The 17,781-nt window shown below is 36.2% G+C and overlaps 2 long non-coding RNA genes across 2 annotated transcripts; both read left to right on the top strand.

The window, feature by feature from the left end:
* The first annotated feature begins 421 nt into the window (after positions 1-421).
* Positions 422-824, top strand: LOC149673209 (uncharacterized). The gene is made up of 3 exons (XR_016367138.1): positions 422-440; positions 526-658; positions 731-824. It is a non-coding gene; the product is annotated as an uncharacterized LOC149673209 (long non-coding RNA).
* A 4,864-nt stretch (positions 825-5,688) lies between these two features.
* LOC149673208 (uncharacterized) lies at positions 5,689-6,404 on the top strand. Its single transcript, XR_016367137.1, has 3 exons — positions 5,689-5,882; positions 6,000-6,171; positions 6,319-6,404. It is a non-coding gene; the product is annotated as an uncharacterized LOC149673208 (long non-coding RNA).
* Positions 6,405-17,781: the final 11,377 nt, after the last annotated feature.

The following is a 17,781-nucleotide window of genomic DNA, read 5'->3' as shown; positions in this document are numbered from 1 at the left end:
AGTATATTTATTTTATATCAGATGTGCCACATTTGATTAAAACAATTCGCAATGGATTAGAAGCCAGTGGTAATTGTAAAAATACACGGTTTCTCAAGAAAAATGGGAAACACATGCTATGGTCTCACGTTGAAGAAGTCTTCAAAAAAGACTGTGAACTGGAATCTGGTTTAAAATTAGCATCGAAAATAAAATATGACCATATATACCTCACATCTTATTCAAGAATGAAAGTGAACTACGCAGCGCAGGTTTTAAGTAAAACAATGGCAAGTGCTATGAAAATGCTGGTGGGAGACGAGGCCTCCGAGACTTTCACTTTAATTGAGGTGGTAAACAACTTTTTTGATGCTGTAAATGTTACAAATCTCACCGATGGGAAACATAACCGCAACCATTTCAAAAATCCATATACAAGTTTATACGATTGGCGTTTTAAGGTAAATATTTAATCCTTTCACTAAAAATGGATCAATTCCTTTTTTTATTATTAATTATATATATATAATTGATCATTTTTGGTAGTGGCTCAAAGAAACCTTTTTGGGATACTTTGAGGAATGGCAAGTTGAAGTTGAAAACCTAGTTGTGCCCAAAGGCTTTGATAAATCAAAAATGCTTCTAAGCCGTGACACTCGAGATGGTATAACGATTACAGGTAATCTAATTTCCCTCCTTGAACCCCAAGTTTGTAAATGGAAGAAGTTTAAAAGTCTAATTGTTTGTGTAGTTAATTCAATAATTGAAGCAACTCAGACCTTGCTAAAACAAGGAGCGGACTTTCTTTTGACCAACAGATTCAACCAAGATCCACTGGAAAGATACTTCGGAAAACAAAGAGCAGCATCAGGAGCCAATGATAATCCAAATGTCCTCAGTTATCAACAAAATATCCCAAACATTAAATGCCTGAGAAAGAGTTTTCCAAATTTTAGAAATAGAAACATCTCAGTAAAATCAAAAAAGGTCAAAATACTCCGAAGGCTCTTGATTGAAAATAGTAAAGAATGAGATAATAAAATTAAACATTGAAATTTTGTTTTACTGAAAATATTTTTGTTCATATTTACACTTTTTTGTGCATGTTAAATGTATAAAAAACACAATTTTAGGTGCTGATTCTGCTCAAAAAAATTCATTACAAATATTTTTAAACTTCCAACTTTCAAGATCATTTTTAAATTCAAGTTTTGACAAAACGATTTAACGGAATAGAAAATGTTTTTAAGGTGTAGTTCCAATATAATTTGGCGGCCCTCTAGTCTGAAAGATATCCCGTCTCCCCCACATCCCAGAATGCGGAATCCGAGTCCGACAGTCCGACTACGATTACTTAAAAATATTCGAAACATTTCCGAAATGTGTTCGATAAAGATCCGAGTTCGGAACTTCGGATCCAAACTAGGAGTTGGAGTTAGATCCGAAAAACAGTAATCGTTGAAAGTAATCGTCAGGGACTGATAGAGATCCGAATACCGAATCCTGGCGACTACTTTAAGAAGTTACCGATTACTCGATTACTAGTAATCGGATCCGCCCAGCACTAAAAGATACTTCGGAAAACAAAGAGCAGCATCAGGAGCCAATGATAATCCAAATGTCCTGAGTTATCAACAAAATATCCCAAACATTAAATGCCTGAGAAAGAGTTTTCCAAATGTTAGAAATAGAAACATCTCAGTAAAATCAAAAAAGGTCAAAATACTCCAAAGGCTCTTGATTGAAAATAGTAAAGAATGAGATAATAAAATTAAACATTGAAATTTTGTTTTATTGAAAATATTTTTGTTCATATTTACACTTTTGTGCCCTTAAATGTGACACGAAATTAATGTTTCTATAATTCATTAGAAAAACTTTTAACATTCACAGTCTGATAATATCACATTTTAACTTTTTAAGGAGCTAGAAATCATTTCTGAAATTTTTTTTAAACATATCATAAACTCTTTTCGGAACATTTGTACCTTCAAATCATGAGATTCAGATTTAATACTATCAGTAATTAATGATATCACATTTTAAGGAGCTAGAAAACCTTTCTTAGTTTTCTTAACTCGAGGAATTTTAACCTTGTTTTCTTTTGGCACATCCTTGCATTTATCACAAGCCTTTTGATTTTTCATTTGCTTTCGCAAACTACTTGACTTAAGAGAAGCTTTTTTATCAATTTGTATATTTGTTTTAATTTTTCACACATATCCCTTCCCCAGACAATTTAGAAATATTTAGTATGCCTTTTTCTTCGCAGCTCGCGAAACTTTACCATCCCCCCAAAGCTCTAACCATGTTTTCTCTAGAAAATCATTACTTTCTAAATCTTTAAAAGCTTTCGCTAATCTATATTTCATGGTAGCATTTCCTTTCTGAAAATTCACTTTTGAAAGAATATTCAGCTTAAACATAAAGTTAAATGCTTTGGGTTTTAACTTAATTAAGCGGCCATTGCTTAACAGCTGTGTCCATTTTGAGTAATTTTCAGTTTCTTCACTTGCATTAGCAGGTGTAGTAATGGAATTTCTTACAAACAAACGTGCATCGTTCCCATATTGTAGAATCAGCTCGTGAGCAATGTAACCACCAATATGGTGAACCACATTTTCTTCCTTCTCAAGAGAATCTTTTATGGACATAAGAGGATATGGCCGGACTAGATTTGGTTTTTTGGTAATAACGAGCATTCTATTTCGACTTTCCTAACCAAAGCTTCATTTAGGAACCTTCTATTAAAGCATTGAACGAACTGATACCTTTCCATTTCAGACATTGACAAAAATCCCAGTTTAAAGACCATTTGACATGATTTAGAGTCCTTGTCCTATTTTTCGTCAAATCGTAACATACCTTAATATCTTTAAATACTATTTCCATTGCATCAGTAAACTTATCGTTGCTCATCAGTTTGTGAATGGAATGGATGAAAGTTGGTCTATCACTACCGTTCTTTTCACTGAATATATCAAGAAACATGTAAATATCTTCGCTGAACGTAACTCTCTCTGGAAACTCTGCGATGTCTATTACACATCCCTTTAAAATATATGTATTGAATATTGGCCCAATTAATTCATAAATATTTCAACTTCATGAGCCTTGTTTTATGGTCGTCACAAGTCGTTACTGGCTTATTGTACCAAACTCTCAAATAAATAAATAAATAAATGATTCGAATACTTACTTTAAACTCCTCGCTAACATTTTCTGAAATAGCACTTTTCATTTCCTGAGTGATTTTCTTTAATATAAGATTCCCGTTTTCAAGAAAGAACGAATAATGTATTACTTGACTAGCCTGACTAGGTTCAGCTTTTCTTTTTACAATTACACAAAGAATTCGAAAGTGCCTAATAAGGAAAGAAAAGGTGACTACATTTGTTTCATAAATTTTGAAGAATATGAATAATATATTCATAATGTTAAAAAGATTAACACAGTTATAATTTAAGATGTGACCAAAGGAGTTGTAAAAAGAAAAGCTGAACCTAGTCAGGCTTTTTAAGCCACGCTACACGTAACTTCTCCTTTCTAATTTGTTTGAAAAATATAAATTGCGATTTAAAATCTTTGTTTCATGGCCATGTTTTCAATGAGTAGACTTGATTAAGATATAACGATTTTAATAGTTTTTGATGTTGCAAATAAATACGAATTTAATCTTTTGATGTTGCAAATAAATACGAATTTAATCTTTTGATGTTGCAAATAAATACGAATTTAATCTTTTGATGTTGCAAATAAATACGAATTTAATCAAGTTGAGATGTGTCTTGAATTGCAAATAATAGAAATATATTGGCCTCGAAATCGGTTTTGAAAAAAGTAAATATCTGGGATTTGATACCTGCCGTTGGGTTCTGGGAATATGTGGGAATTATCCCTGCCGTTGGGGGCTGGGAATATGATCTACATTAATGTATGTATCATAATCTCACAATTGGATTATAATTTACGATTAATCGACGTTGTTTTTCTAGGTTCTCATTGCACTGAGGTTTTACGGTAGGGGTTCATACTAGTTAGATGTGTGGTACCAAGCCTTGGTCAAGACAAGGTTTTAAGAGATGATCATAAGCTAACTTCATAATATTTTACGCAATAATAAATGAGTATGAGATCATAGGATCTGATTAAGGTAATCGCCGACTGTCCTCACGAATGCAATACAAACCTCTATAAGTAGTGATAGCTATACAGATTCGCAAGGATCCAAGATGGCCGCCAGGCCCTCATCCACCAAATTCAAACCAAACTTTTCAGACAAGTCTAGACTAGCCCAAGCTCTTACATGTTAGTTTCAACCCCCCATGACATCATCTTCTTACTCAGACCAAAACTAAAACTATAGTCAACCTTGACGTTATCCCTGGCTTGCTAGCAATGGGTGTCACCCTTTAAAGAGTCTACCTTTTCTCTTAGTAAGCCTAACGTCAATAAAAACACAGATTTTAAAACATCAGATATTTACTTTTTATTCTAGGAGAGCGATAGCTCTCTTAGATAAGACTTCATACCGACTTTAATGTATAAGGATGGTTTTTTGATTGGTTATAACTTTTTTGTATCGTATTAACTGCTTTGAAAAAATTCCACAGAACTACAATTCGGGCCCTTAATATGTGGTTAAAATTTCAAAAAGATCCACTCATTAGTTTATTTTATAAAAAATAAAGTTGCTAAGGGTGGTTTTCATTTGCATAAATTTGTCAGTGTTTTTGGTGGAAAAGTTAAATTTTCCCATAGAAATAACATGGAGTTTTTTTCAAATTTAGCCATTTTGTGGCCACTTTTTTGACATGAAATATTCGTTTGTTACGTTTGGGAACGGTTTTATATCAAAATTTAAACCTTTTTCTAGGACCATTTTTAAGGTTTTTGAGAAAAATTAATTTTAAGTATGTTTAATTTTAAATTTTAAAAACTACCCCAATCTGCGATATTTTAGCATGGATACGCTGTTTTATTGGTAAATATCAGCGCGACCAATATTGGCCTTTTTTTAAGTATAGTTGCGTCATAATAATCCAATTGTTTTTTCTTAATGCCTTTTGGTTGAAATGGCCTATCGATAGTGAGATAAGACTGCTTTAATATTGCCGCCGTGATAAATTACCCCGTTTGTTGCCGCCATTTTTTTAAGGGGAAAAAAAATTGAGAGTGGGTCATTTTTCGTTGCCATTTTCATATTTTTTGAGGATTTGCTCATGGATGGATTTTAAATATAATATAAAGTAGGTTTCAAGCTTTAATATAAGCCTAATTTCATAATTTTCCACCTTTTTATTGTCCCACAATCTATTTCTAAACTTGGCACTTTTTTTAAGGCGGTGAAATTGCGCTAAGCCTTGGCTTACCGTTAATTTTTGCCGTTTAAAAAAATGTTTACCTCTCGTTGCCCGTTACTTCGCCTTCTCGTATCGTCGAATTTTTAAAGTTTAGACTTTGAAAGTAGTGCTTAGTTTTCTTAAATATTACTTAATTGTATAAAATTTCAATATTATAATTGTGTAAAACGAATTCAATGTTGTTTGTTGATGGGACGCGCCTTGCATTTGAATTTCGTTCCCTCCCTTTAATGGGCCGGAGAATTTTTCTTTACCGCCGTCTTTCGGTCGCTTCAGCAAGTTCAGCCCTGAAAACAGCTGTAGTGAGAAATTTTATTTACTATTCCGAGAGAGCTATCGCTCTTAATGTATAAGGAGGGTTTTTTGTTTTAAATGTATGCGCTCAGTGTGTTGTTGTGTTTGCATTTTAATGCTTCTAATCGTTGTGCGCGTCGAGGTTTACGAATCCAACGTGTGTTACGAAATGAAAATCAAGGGTGGATACTAGTATGATTTAGGCTTTAAAAGGAATTTGACGGCGACATGCAGTCAAGCAAAACGGTATTAGGCCTTGCATATGAAAATTTAAACCTTTTTCTAGGACCATTTTTAAGAATTTTGAGAAAAATTAAGTTTAAGTGCTAAATTTCATGTCTTTTTGCAAACTTTACGCATAAGGGTTTGTTAACAGGTTTCTAAACTGGTGTCACCGGCCAATGATAACAAATACGTACATCATTTTGTTCGTTGAAATTGCTGGTAAATTAATCGATAGATCACACGATCACTAAACCCTGTCAACAAACCAATTAATATTTTTTATTCAGACTCTTCCAATCATTTTTGTTGGGTAACTATTAAATTTTTTATTATTTTTTAGTGCTTATTTTTAGTTACCTAAGAAAAAATTAAACGATGACCAGTTTATTTATATAATGATTATTTTAACATTGCCCAAGAAAACAATAAGCAATAGCCTGTTTTTAATTCTCACCAGGTGCCAATGATAACTGCTACGAAGATAAATTGTTTGTCAAATTGCTGGTAGAATAAATGATTGATTAAGTCGCACGATCACAAAACAGTGTCACAAAAAAAACCAGAGCTGTGCTAATTAACTGGCAACTAATTGAATTGGAATTAGCAATTGGACAATTATGACTTAATTAGCAATTAGGCATAGAGGCTAATTAAATACCTTTACACACTGATAAACAAATAAACCCTGTCAACCCCACTTTTGGACTACGGGACCATCTAGTAACGTTTGTTTAATCGAAACCACACCATTTATTTGCTTTAAAATTCGACAAAATTTCATTGAGTTATGAAGATTGAAGAAATTGATTAACGCGAGTTGATAAAGAAATTGTTTCATTTATTAATATTTGCTTACAGCAATTAATGATACATTCATATTAGTATAAATTGTTTATTTCTGTTAATAGGAGTTAAAGGGATAAGAAAATGTTTTTATGAAATATATTTGTAGCTTCAAACGGGTCAACCATTTTTTAGATAACTGGAAAACTAAACGGTTTTCAATCAAAAAGAATGGAATAACGAAGGAAAAGTTAGTTTATTTTTTCAAAAGATAACAAAATGGTTGGGAAATCATTTCCTATGTTCAAGGTGTAATGAAATGACTGGTAAATCTTTTCTTCAGTTAAAGGGATAATATTTATTAAAATGGATTAATTAGAACGAACATTAATTTATTAAAATGGATCAAAAAGAATGGAATAATGATGGGAAAGTTAATTGAATTTTTTAGAAAATAACAACATGGCTGGGAAAATGAGTCTTCAATTCAAGGGATAAAGAAATTACTGGGAAACGTTTTCTTAAGTTCAAGGGATAAAGAAATCACTGGGAAACATTTTCTTAAGTTCAAGGGATAAAATTTATTAAAATGGATGAATTAGAACGGTCCTTTAATTTATTAAATAGATGAATATTGATGAAAAAAAATTATTTGGTTCAAGAGATAACCATTTTTAAGTCAAGGAATAACGTAATTGCGGGTCAAAAGTGTCTTAAGTTTAAGGTATTACAAAATGGCTGGGAAACCATTTCTCCCGTTACAAAGCATAAACAAATGATTGGGGTAACCATTTATTATTTTAAAGGAAATGAAAATTTTCTAAAATGGATTAATAAGAATGGAATATTAGTCCATTAAAATGAATTAAAAAGAATGCAATAATTTTGAATGAAATTAATTTATTTGGTTAAATGCTTAAATATTATTAATAAATGTTTTGACAAGAAATTGAATGAAAATTAATATGGTGATGATGCTACAAAAAATATAAGAAAAAATATATTAATTATCTCCAATGAAATTTTTAATTGAAACTCAAGAAAAGAATTGAGAATGCAAAAATATTTAAAACTTATGCTTTCAAGATATTAATGAAAAAAAAACCCCCAATAGTAACTTCTTTTCCTGTGCCCCAATATAATAAAAGTGTTAACTTTTTTAAATGTGGTTTAATACTTACAAAATATTTACAGTGAGGTTTCCATATTGTTGGTTGGGATGGTGGTGGTTGTGGTGGTGGTGCTTGGGGTGGTGGTGGTTGTGGTTGTGTTTGGGGTGGTGGTGGTAGTGGTGGTTGTGGTGGTTTCATTACCTATCATGTAACCGTATATAAGACAACTATATATATGCTTGAGCCTTTAACACCTTGGGCTGACTTGTGTGCGATATACTTTTTTATAATTCATTTTGGTCTTAGATGCAGAGTTTCTCAGTCCTACAATTTCAGTTTAAAATCCCATTTTCTTTAGATACTTTTATACCATAGAATATCTTTCTACCCCATTGCCAATATTAGAACAAAATTACGCTATGAAAGCCATGGCGATAAAGGGCTCTAACTAAGATTGCTTGCATTAGGGCTACCTAGGGATAGCAGGGAACTTCACTGTCTTTTTACCTCTCCGAGTGACGTATGTCACGGAGAGGTATTACACCGGCCGTGTCTGTCTGTGTGTCTGTCTGTCTGTCTGTGTGTCTGTCTGTCAGACCCCACGTGACCGCGTTCGCAGTTTACAAATCGGAGCAAACAAATACCCGATTTCTGGAACGCGTTCGCGGTTCACGGAAATTTGGTCATTCATCTACCAACACCAGTCTTTACTAACTGGCTTCTAAGGACCACAATCTGCTAGTCTTTGTCCATCCCACATGGACACTAGTCTGTACTTGCTTGCTTGCTTCCAAGCACCACCAACTTCTGTTCTTCGTCAATTTCACCTTGACTCCAGCTTCTATGCACCACCATCTTCTGTTCTTCGTCAATTCCACATTGACACCAGCTTCAATGCACCACCATCTTCTGTTCTTCGTCAATTCCACATTGACACCAGCTTCTATGCACCACCATCTTCAGGTCTTTTGTCCATTCCACATGGACGCCGGTCAGTACATTCTGGCTTCTTTTCCACCGTCATCGTTTGGTTTCAAGATATACGCGGCGAGCGGCTAGGGTTACGAGGAACGTCTAGCCTCCCAATGGCAGGGCTTCCACCATCGGTTCACGCGAATGCGTTTTTATCTATAACTTGGTTTTAAGATATACGCGGCGATCAGCTAGGGTTACGAGAAACGTCTAGCCTCCCAATGGCAGGGCTTCCACCAAAGGTTCACGCGAATGCGTTTTTATCTATTATTATAATGGAAACGGATCGTATATATACCCAAAAATTTGAAGAAAGCGGGCAAGAAGGGTACCCTTCACTTTAAACGTCAATATTAGCAAAGTTTCGAAAGATATTATGAACAACTTTATTTTAAACGATTTAACTATTTTTAAAGTTATTTACTGGCGATTAAAATAATTAAAAATAATTATATTTATTAAAATATTAAAGATAAACCCAAGTACCGAAGTCGTTAAATCATTGCCTCCTATATCTATCAAGGCCCGTGCATTGCGTTATATTTCCTACATTGCCTCCTATATCTTTCAAGGCCCGTGCATTGCGATATATTTTTGAAAATAACAACCAAAATGGGAAGCTCCTCTCAAAACCATAATAATTTATTTTCTTTGTTATATGAAATGAAAATATGGATAATATTTTCGGCAATTCGATTTGAATGGCTCTTTCTGATGTATCATTCTCTCAGCACTGTTCATAATGGACAGGAACATAGAGATTCGAGACACTATGAATTATGGTAGTGTTTCAAATCCTCTGTAATGAGGGCTTAACGACTTGGAGTGAGTCGAAAGATAAATACACATCCTATTTTTTAGTTGTACCATGCGTACCACAATGTTGCCAGACGTTTATTGAAGGATGCTTGGGAACTTGGTACAGACTGTTACGTCTACCAAGTTTCCTAGTATCCAAGAATAAATAGGATTCATAGAAGCCAGTGTTAAGGGCATGTCATGGGTCAAGTAGTTAATTATATCGACGCAGTTAAATAGCTGATGGCATTATTTTATCCACTTTCTCATTGCGTTTCGAGTGGAAGTTCAACTTTGGCACGGACGACAGATGGCGCTCTTAACCTTCTACCCCCAAAAATTGCTGTTGTCTGCTCGTTTTCCCCTTCCGCGTTTTTTTCGTTATAAACTTATGATTTAACGAACTGTTAAGATAAAATTTCATATTTCCTAAGACAGATAAGCTTCTACTCCTTTCATCTTACTCCCAGACAGATAAGCTTCTACTCCTTTCATCTTACTCCCAGTTAGATTACAAGCTGGTGTTAAAAAAAAATTCAACGGCAAAAAAAGTATTTGACAATCTAAGAATATTTTTTAAATATAAAAAATGCTGTTTATTTTATACGCCTTCTATTTGTGAAAGACCTTTTTTACGCACTTTTATCATTCTTTATTTGAATTTCAAAGGCAGTACTTCATAATTCTTCTGTAATAACTTTCTTCGGAAAATAATATTTCAAACGTTACAGAGTCTTGCAAGGGGATTGCTTTTGCGGATTTTGTGAGTATTTAACTGAATAATAAAATGGAGGAGGATAATAATTTAAGTAAAGAGGAAATCAGGAAACGTAAAGCAAGGGAAAGAATGAGGGCAAAAAGGTCAGATCCTGAATTTAGGAAACGAGAAAATGAAAGGAGAAGAGTGTTAGCAGCTGAAAAAAAGGCTGTTTCGGGAACAGGTTCTAGCACACCCAATGTTGGTCCTACCGCGAGGCCAGTTGGCCATGATTCTGCGAAAGATGACGCATTAAATAAAAGCTCTATTGAAAGTACCGTAAGCGTAGGCATATCTATTAGTGAGGAACCCAATAATGTACAAAATGATAATGCTAATATTAGTGAAATAATCGAAGGCGATGAACAAGTACGAGCCTAGCTTATGTGTGATTGGGTTGTGGCTTCCATGTTTTGGGGACATTTGCTTTTTGTGTGGCGAGGTATGATTCAGCTTTGATATGGACAAATGTTACAAATCATACTGGTAGACTAAGAATACGGTTGAGGTATAGCGAGAGAGTAGAGTTTCCAAAGCAATTGAGAGATATTGAAAAGGCTTGAACAATTGACCATTTTAAAATTGAATTCCTGCACTTGCAAAGAATTAAAAAAAGCGATAGATGCATATACTTAGGTTGTTTAAGGGGTAGTGATAGTCATCTCGACTCGGAGAGGTAATATTTTGGCTTTCCCAACTTGTTTAAATTCAGTAGGGAGCTTTCAGATGGGATAGTAGTACGTCACACCCACCCAAGTCTTCTGGGAGCCATATTGGGTGGTCTCGGCTTCATTCCTGCTTTAAACCCTCCAATATGGCAGCGTAAATTATGTCACGAGACTCAGCTCCAACTGAAAGCTCTCTATAACATTTTATTAAATTTAAAACTAGTTTCCCTAAATGAGATTTTTAACGAAGTGCATAGAAGTTTTTAGGTAGCCCTAAGAAAAGCAATCGAAAATATTTAGTACCTCCGTTTTGCGGACATTCCCGCATTATGTGGCCGGCCTTCTTGCACTTGTAGCAAGTCCGGACCCATTGCCACCGTCCGCGACCGCCACCTCGTCCGCCGCCTCGTCCTCCGCCCCGTCCGCGACCGCCGCCCGGGCCACCCCGTCCGCCGCCGCCGCCTAGTCCGCCGCCGCCGTAGAAGTAGGCGTTAACAACTTTTATGTTTTTGCCTTCCATTACTAAGCCCAAACCGACAACCAAGAAATTTTATTCAATAGTTTACAATCAATTACTTTCAATCTAGTTTAAAGTTTGACAATAACTTTAAACATTATAACTTCAAATTTTATGACTTAGCTTCAAAACCCGTTAATTAATAATTTTAACTATTAAAAATTGTGTTTAAAACATACTTACGAGGTTGATAAACGGCTTGCCTTAACAAGTAATAGTATTTTCCCGCCAAAAATATTCCCCGGGCTAGGGGAAGTACCATAGAGCAATTAAACTGGAGTGATAGCATGATTTTACAGAAACGTTTCCAGGTATAATTGCTCCATGCTACTGTTCCAGACTCCAGAGGGCAATAAATTAAAAAAGCTTATTCTCTTGGCTTCTTTTTTGGCGGGAATTGTTACAATTATCACGTCGTTCCGTTCTCTTACAATTCCGAAGACTTGTAAAAGAATATTAATTGCCACGAATCTTAATTTTTAAGGTTTTATATGATTTATAAACTTAAGTATTTTTGGTTTTTTTATGTTCCTATTGTACAATAACTTTTGTTCTCATATCAGATTGTGAAATTGTCTTATTTACTCTTAGTCTTAATAGGTTTCACTTTCCATTGTAATTATATTATCTTCATTAATTTATATTGTATTTTTTTTTCTTTTTACAATTTGCAATTTTGTCAGAAGTTTTTTTTGACACTGGGTTCTTTCTGTGCGCCTAAAAGGTTCCCTGTGTACCTATTATTCGGCCAATTCTTTGTGTTTGGCAAGTGGGTTCTCTGTGCTCTCAATAATTGGGTTCTCTGTGCTCTCATTAAAGGGAGGGTGAAGTAGAAAATCAAGTGATTTTTTATCGATTCTTCTACTAATTATAAGACCAGTCTGCATAGTCAAACATTCAGGAAATACTTCCCAATGATTTTAAAATTCAAATTAGGTTCAGATTTTAAGGATAATTTTAAAGAAGGTCCTCCGACCAATCGCGTAACGCCCTGCCTTTTTATTAACAAAATTCTCGTGGCACGTTCCGTGTCTCGCGCGGCGAATATTATCAAATCTCGTGATAAATTTCATTCAACACGGAACGTGCCACGAGAATTTTGTTAATAAAAAGGCAGGGCGTTACGCGATTGGTCGGAGGACCTTCTTTAAAATTATCCTTAAAATCTGAACCTAATTTGAATTTTAAAATCATTGGGAAGTATTTCCTGAATGTTTGACTATGCAGACTGGTCTTATAATTAGTAGAAGAATCGATAAAAAATCACTTGATTTTCTACTTCACCCTCCCTTTAATTGGGTTCTCTGTGCTCTCATTAATTGGGTTCTCTGTGCTCCCATTAATTGGGTTCTCTGTGCTCCCATTAATTGGGTTCTCTGTGCTCCCATTAATTGGATCTCTTTGTGTATTTAAATTGCAAGTTCCAGTGTGGGATTAAGGTTTCCTTGTGACCTATTGCAATCTGCGTCAAATACGGTACTGCTTGTACTGACTAGAACTCTGCAGCGGTTGAATAAGATTTGCTTTCTTGTGCGATTCGAAAATTGTCATAATGTTTTGTCGGGAGAAAATAAAGAGAAAAAATAAATGCTTAGCAATGCAAAAAGAAAGAGCCCAAAATAAATTGGAACTGTTAGTTAACAGTAAAGCTTTGCAAAAACAGCAAAGTAGACAACTTGAAAATAAGAAATACTATCTGAAAAACCTGGACAATATTCAAAGAAAAAAAGCAAATAACTATGTTCAGCATAAAGTTGCGCGTGGTACAGCAAAAGGTGGTAAAAGGGCTATGGCACCAGGTGGCACCACTAATGTTGGTTTCTGTTCAAAAAAATTCAAACCCAAACCTAAACCAACTAAAGTAGATAAATTTGGTTTTGCGAAAAAGCTCCTCAATGCGGGGATTTTCAAAACGAAAAACAAAAAAATTATAGCCGAAAGCTATAAAAGGTTTTTAGTCAAACGTCTAACTGAAAGACTGGCGGCGTCAGAGTCTTTTAACGGTGAGACTAAAAAACAACGCACGAAGTCTATCTCTCACAAGCTAAAATGCCAAGTGCTAGCTGGTAGAATATTGCATTTGAAAATGCAATTATATTCGGCTTACCACGCCCAACTGACGAGCATTGTTAGTGAATTTAAGGATTTTGTTCAGAAAATCAAAGAAATTGGGTCCATTGACCCTGGCAATTTGGCAGAAGTTGTGGGTGGGAAAAGGCTTCACAGTAGCATGAAAGAGGCCTATTTTCATGAAACTACCTATTATGTGATTGGAAATAATGGTAAAATATTGAAAAATGGCGATGAGTCACATTACGGCAAAATTTTTAAATTGGATTCTGATGGTAGTATAAGAAAAGTTCTGAGAGACCGTGCTACCAGTTCGACTAAAGAATTGTTTGTTGACGAAATGCGAAATATCGTTGACATGAAAAACAATAACGCAACTAGTAATGTTGAACTAGTTTTACAAGTTAATGAGTCGGGTGTTGTTACGAATCTCTTCAACATTGTTGAAACTGAAGAGAAGAATCCAAAAGCAAATTTTGTGATCAATGAAGGTGGGTTTATTGAAACCTTAAACAAAACTGTATATTGGAAATGCAGTGATATTTGTAATGTTCAAACTCGAGCCATTGCAAAAGTACTAGCTTTCGTAAACACAGTTGCCAATGCGAATGAAAAATCTTTGACTAAAATTTTTGACTCTGATTTGGACCTTTGCGAATTAAGAAAACAATTTTGCAAAAAATCAAACGTGTCTATACCACCAGATGGGGACGAAATAGTGGTGAGAATAGTTCCGTTCCTAGGACACACTGCTTACTGCGCTGATAGCGAAGAGTGCCAAAGTCATTTGCGTGCTTTAGCTGAACTGGCTCCTCACTATTCGGGAATTAGAAATATTCTGAATAATATTTATCACGTCAAAGCGTTACTCAACGCGTTAACTAAAATCTCAACTGAAATTGAAAGTGGTGATTACGAGTCTGTGACGAATGTCATGGCGGAATTAAGGAAAACCCTTGCTACACGTGGGAAAAATTTAAATAAGGAACAAAACGATGCTCCCGAAGGAAGCGTTAACGCTCCTCAGCCGAGTCTCGATGAAAGTCAAATCTTGAGTCTTTACGAGAATCAATTCGCTCGGGCAATGCTAAACACCAACGAGTTTCACGACACGCCCTGCGACTGCTGTTTAAGATTACTGAAAAAATCTGATTTAAGAGCAGTAGAAAAACTGGTAAACAGAGCTGTTTTTGAGAACGAGGCCTATCTGATTTTAAGAGCTGGCTGGATAATGAATAATTCCGACACGAGGGAAGCAGACATGCTACTATGTCGTTACTGCGCTACGGATTTGGGAAAGGGTAAAGTTCCCATCAGACGTTTACTGAACAACTTGGCGGTTGACAATCCTCCACTAGATGTCACCAGTTTAAACATGTTTGAGAAAGTTTTAATTCAGCTTGTGAAGGCCTTCCACACTGTGGTGCGGTTAGGCACCAAAACCAACTCCAACATGCAGTTTGGCACGGTTAAAGCTTTGAAGGGAAGAGTAATTTATCTTCCAATACCCGTGGAGAAAAATTTGAAGATGATTCCCAAGACATTGCCCAAAAATCACGAACTGCATATCTTGGTCAATGGCGTTCCCACAGCGGACAAAAAAGTTTGGCAACAGGTTGTTTGCCTCGAAAAAGTGTTGAAAGCATTCAGTGTGCTGAAAAAGATAAACCCTTTTTACAAAGACATTGATATTTCGACAATGAATGAGGAATATATTTGTGGCACGCAAGAAATCGATGGAAATGAAAATTCATCGACTCCCGAAGAATTACTGAGCGTAAAAGATCCACTTGCGTTAATTAATGATGGATCTGATGCGTTGACACGCGCTTCCGCTGCGCTTCCAACAGAAGGACCAGCGGATAGTAGTCACGACGTCCAAGGTGACCAAAACGCTTCGAACATGCAGGAGCACGATGAAAATCAGTCTAGCCTTGCACCAGGCGACGCCTACAAAATTCTAACACAGCCCGAGGCTTTGTTGCGAAAACTCTCTGAAGGCGAAGCCAATGATCTGTACGATCATTACTCTATTCATCCGGTGAACGTCCAACCACCGAAGGATTTATTGGGTGCTTACCAAATGAAGCGCGTCGAGGCGGAGCCGGTTAGCACTTGGGACAAAAATCTGGAATACATGAGCTTCGTTCATTTGTTCCCTCGGGGTCGCTTTGGCAAGCACGATGATAGACCATTTGGGAAAATAACGGAAACCGAGTATCGTTTATCCCGTCTTTTGAACAAAAGTCCAATTTTTAGACGAGATTACGCCTATTTGTTCCATTCTTATCAAGAATGCGAAATGAAAGCGATTTCTAGCAGTTTGAACTACGTTCTTCGTGTTAAAAAACCCATGCCAATTGGGGTTGAAAATTTGCTCAATCGAGTTGAATCTGGCGATAAAGAACTTGAGAGTAATTCAGCTACTTTCTTGGGTCATATTCGAGGAACGAAGGACTACTGGTATAAAGTTCTTAGATACGTTTTAGCGATGATTCGGGAATTTGGTCCTCCCACCTGGCTTCTAACTTTTAATCCGGCCGAGTACGATGATATGGAACTGCACGATCACTTGAGAAAAGTGAATTCAGACGTTCCAGGAGTAGAGTCCATGACTGTGGCTGAATTGTTGAATTTAGACCCACTTAGCGTCAATTTGCACTTTCACAACAAAGTGCGGTCGCTGTTAAACAACTTTGTCTTGTGTAAGCAAAATCCAGTTCTTGGCATGATAGAACATCATTTTTGGAGGGTTGAATACCAATCTCGGGGTTTACCTCACTACCATATGCTTTTGTGGGCCAAGGACGCTCCAAAGATTGGAACTTCTTCGACCGAGACTATTTTGGATTACGTACAAAAACACGTCACGTGTTCGATGCCAAGAGCATCGGTAAGTCCGGAACTACACCGGCTGGTAAAAAAATTCCAAACTCACAAATGCACCTCCAGTTGTTATAAGAAGGTGAAAAATTCTAAAAAAGGATTGAAAGTGTGTCGTTACGGTTTCCCTCGAAACGTAACAAACATTGCTACTATGAATTCTGTTAGATCAGTTACTCGTCACCGTAAAATGAAAAAGGTGCAGAAACGACAGTACGACTTGCCGAGAAAACAGCACGAAGTTTTAATCAATGATTACAATCCCACGCTACTTTTGGCTTCCAAAGCCAACATGGATTTGCAATTTGTCGCTGACAAATCGGAAATAGTGGCAAACTATGTCACGGCTTACGTGACAAAGGGAGACCGGGCTGACATGGACCAAACTTTTGCCGATTTAGGCAACGAAAGTTTGTCCAAAACATTATTTGCCTATAGATTGAAATCTTTGACGTGCAAGCAAATAGGAATTTACGAAGCTCTCGATATGATGCTGGGCCAAGACCTTTTCAACAAGTCCGACAGCACTAAATTTATAAACACTAACTTAAAAGAAAACCGATCGAGAATTTTGAAAGGTTTCAAGGAACTCGCGCGATTGAGGGAAACTGACCCCGAAAGCACGGACACTTGCCAAAAAGGGTTCGTCGACGACAAATATCCGAATCGTCCTGACAGTTTGGAAAATCTAAGTTTGCGGGAATTTGGTCAGTTTTACGATTATGCGATGCGCTCTGAGGGTGTCGAGAAAAATGCGAATGTAATCCAGTTGAAAAACAATCTGGGTATCATGAGAAAGAGAATTAAGCCGTACATAATAGAGCACTTTATTCACGACCCGATAGAGGAGAAAGAACAGTATTGTCACGCTCTACTGATCCTATTCAAACCGTGGCGTGACGAAACTGAGCTATTGGGCGATTTTGAAACATACGCCGATGCTTTCGAAAACTCGCTTTCGGTGTTAAAAGACATGAGAGAATACCACGAGAAACTCTCGGTTTCCAAAGAACTTGAAAAGAAACGGAAAGCTTCTAAAAAGGCGAAAGAGCCAGAAACCATAGTCTCGGAGACTGAAAGTGACGACAATGAAAATGCGCTGCAAGGGAAGGAAATTGTTATCGAAACCGAACACGCGATGGCTGATGTGGAAGCTGCCATGGAAATGAATTTCGAGACTGATTTTGACAATGTGGCGTTACTAAACTCGGATCAAAGGCGAATTTATGATCACATCATGGATCACTTCTCCCAAGAGGGAGAAAAATGTAGAAACAAGTGCCTTTTTGTGTCGGGACCTGGTGGCACTGGCAAATCGTTTCTTATCGACACTCTCGCCAACGCCGTAAGGCGACGCTTT

The sequence above is a fragment of the Phalangium opilio genome, unplaced genomic scaffold (genome assembly GCF_054372755.1).
Source record: "Phalangium opilio isolate 3A_F unplaced genomic scaffold, DU_Popi_V2 ptg000053l_1, whole genome shotgun sequence".
NCBI lineage: Eukaryota > Metazoa > Arthropoda > Arachnida > Opiliones > Phalangiidae > Phalangium > Phalangium opilio.
This window is presented reverse-complemented; position numbering and strand designations above follow the sequence as displayed.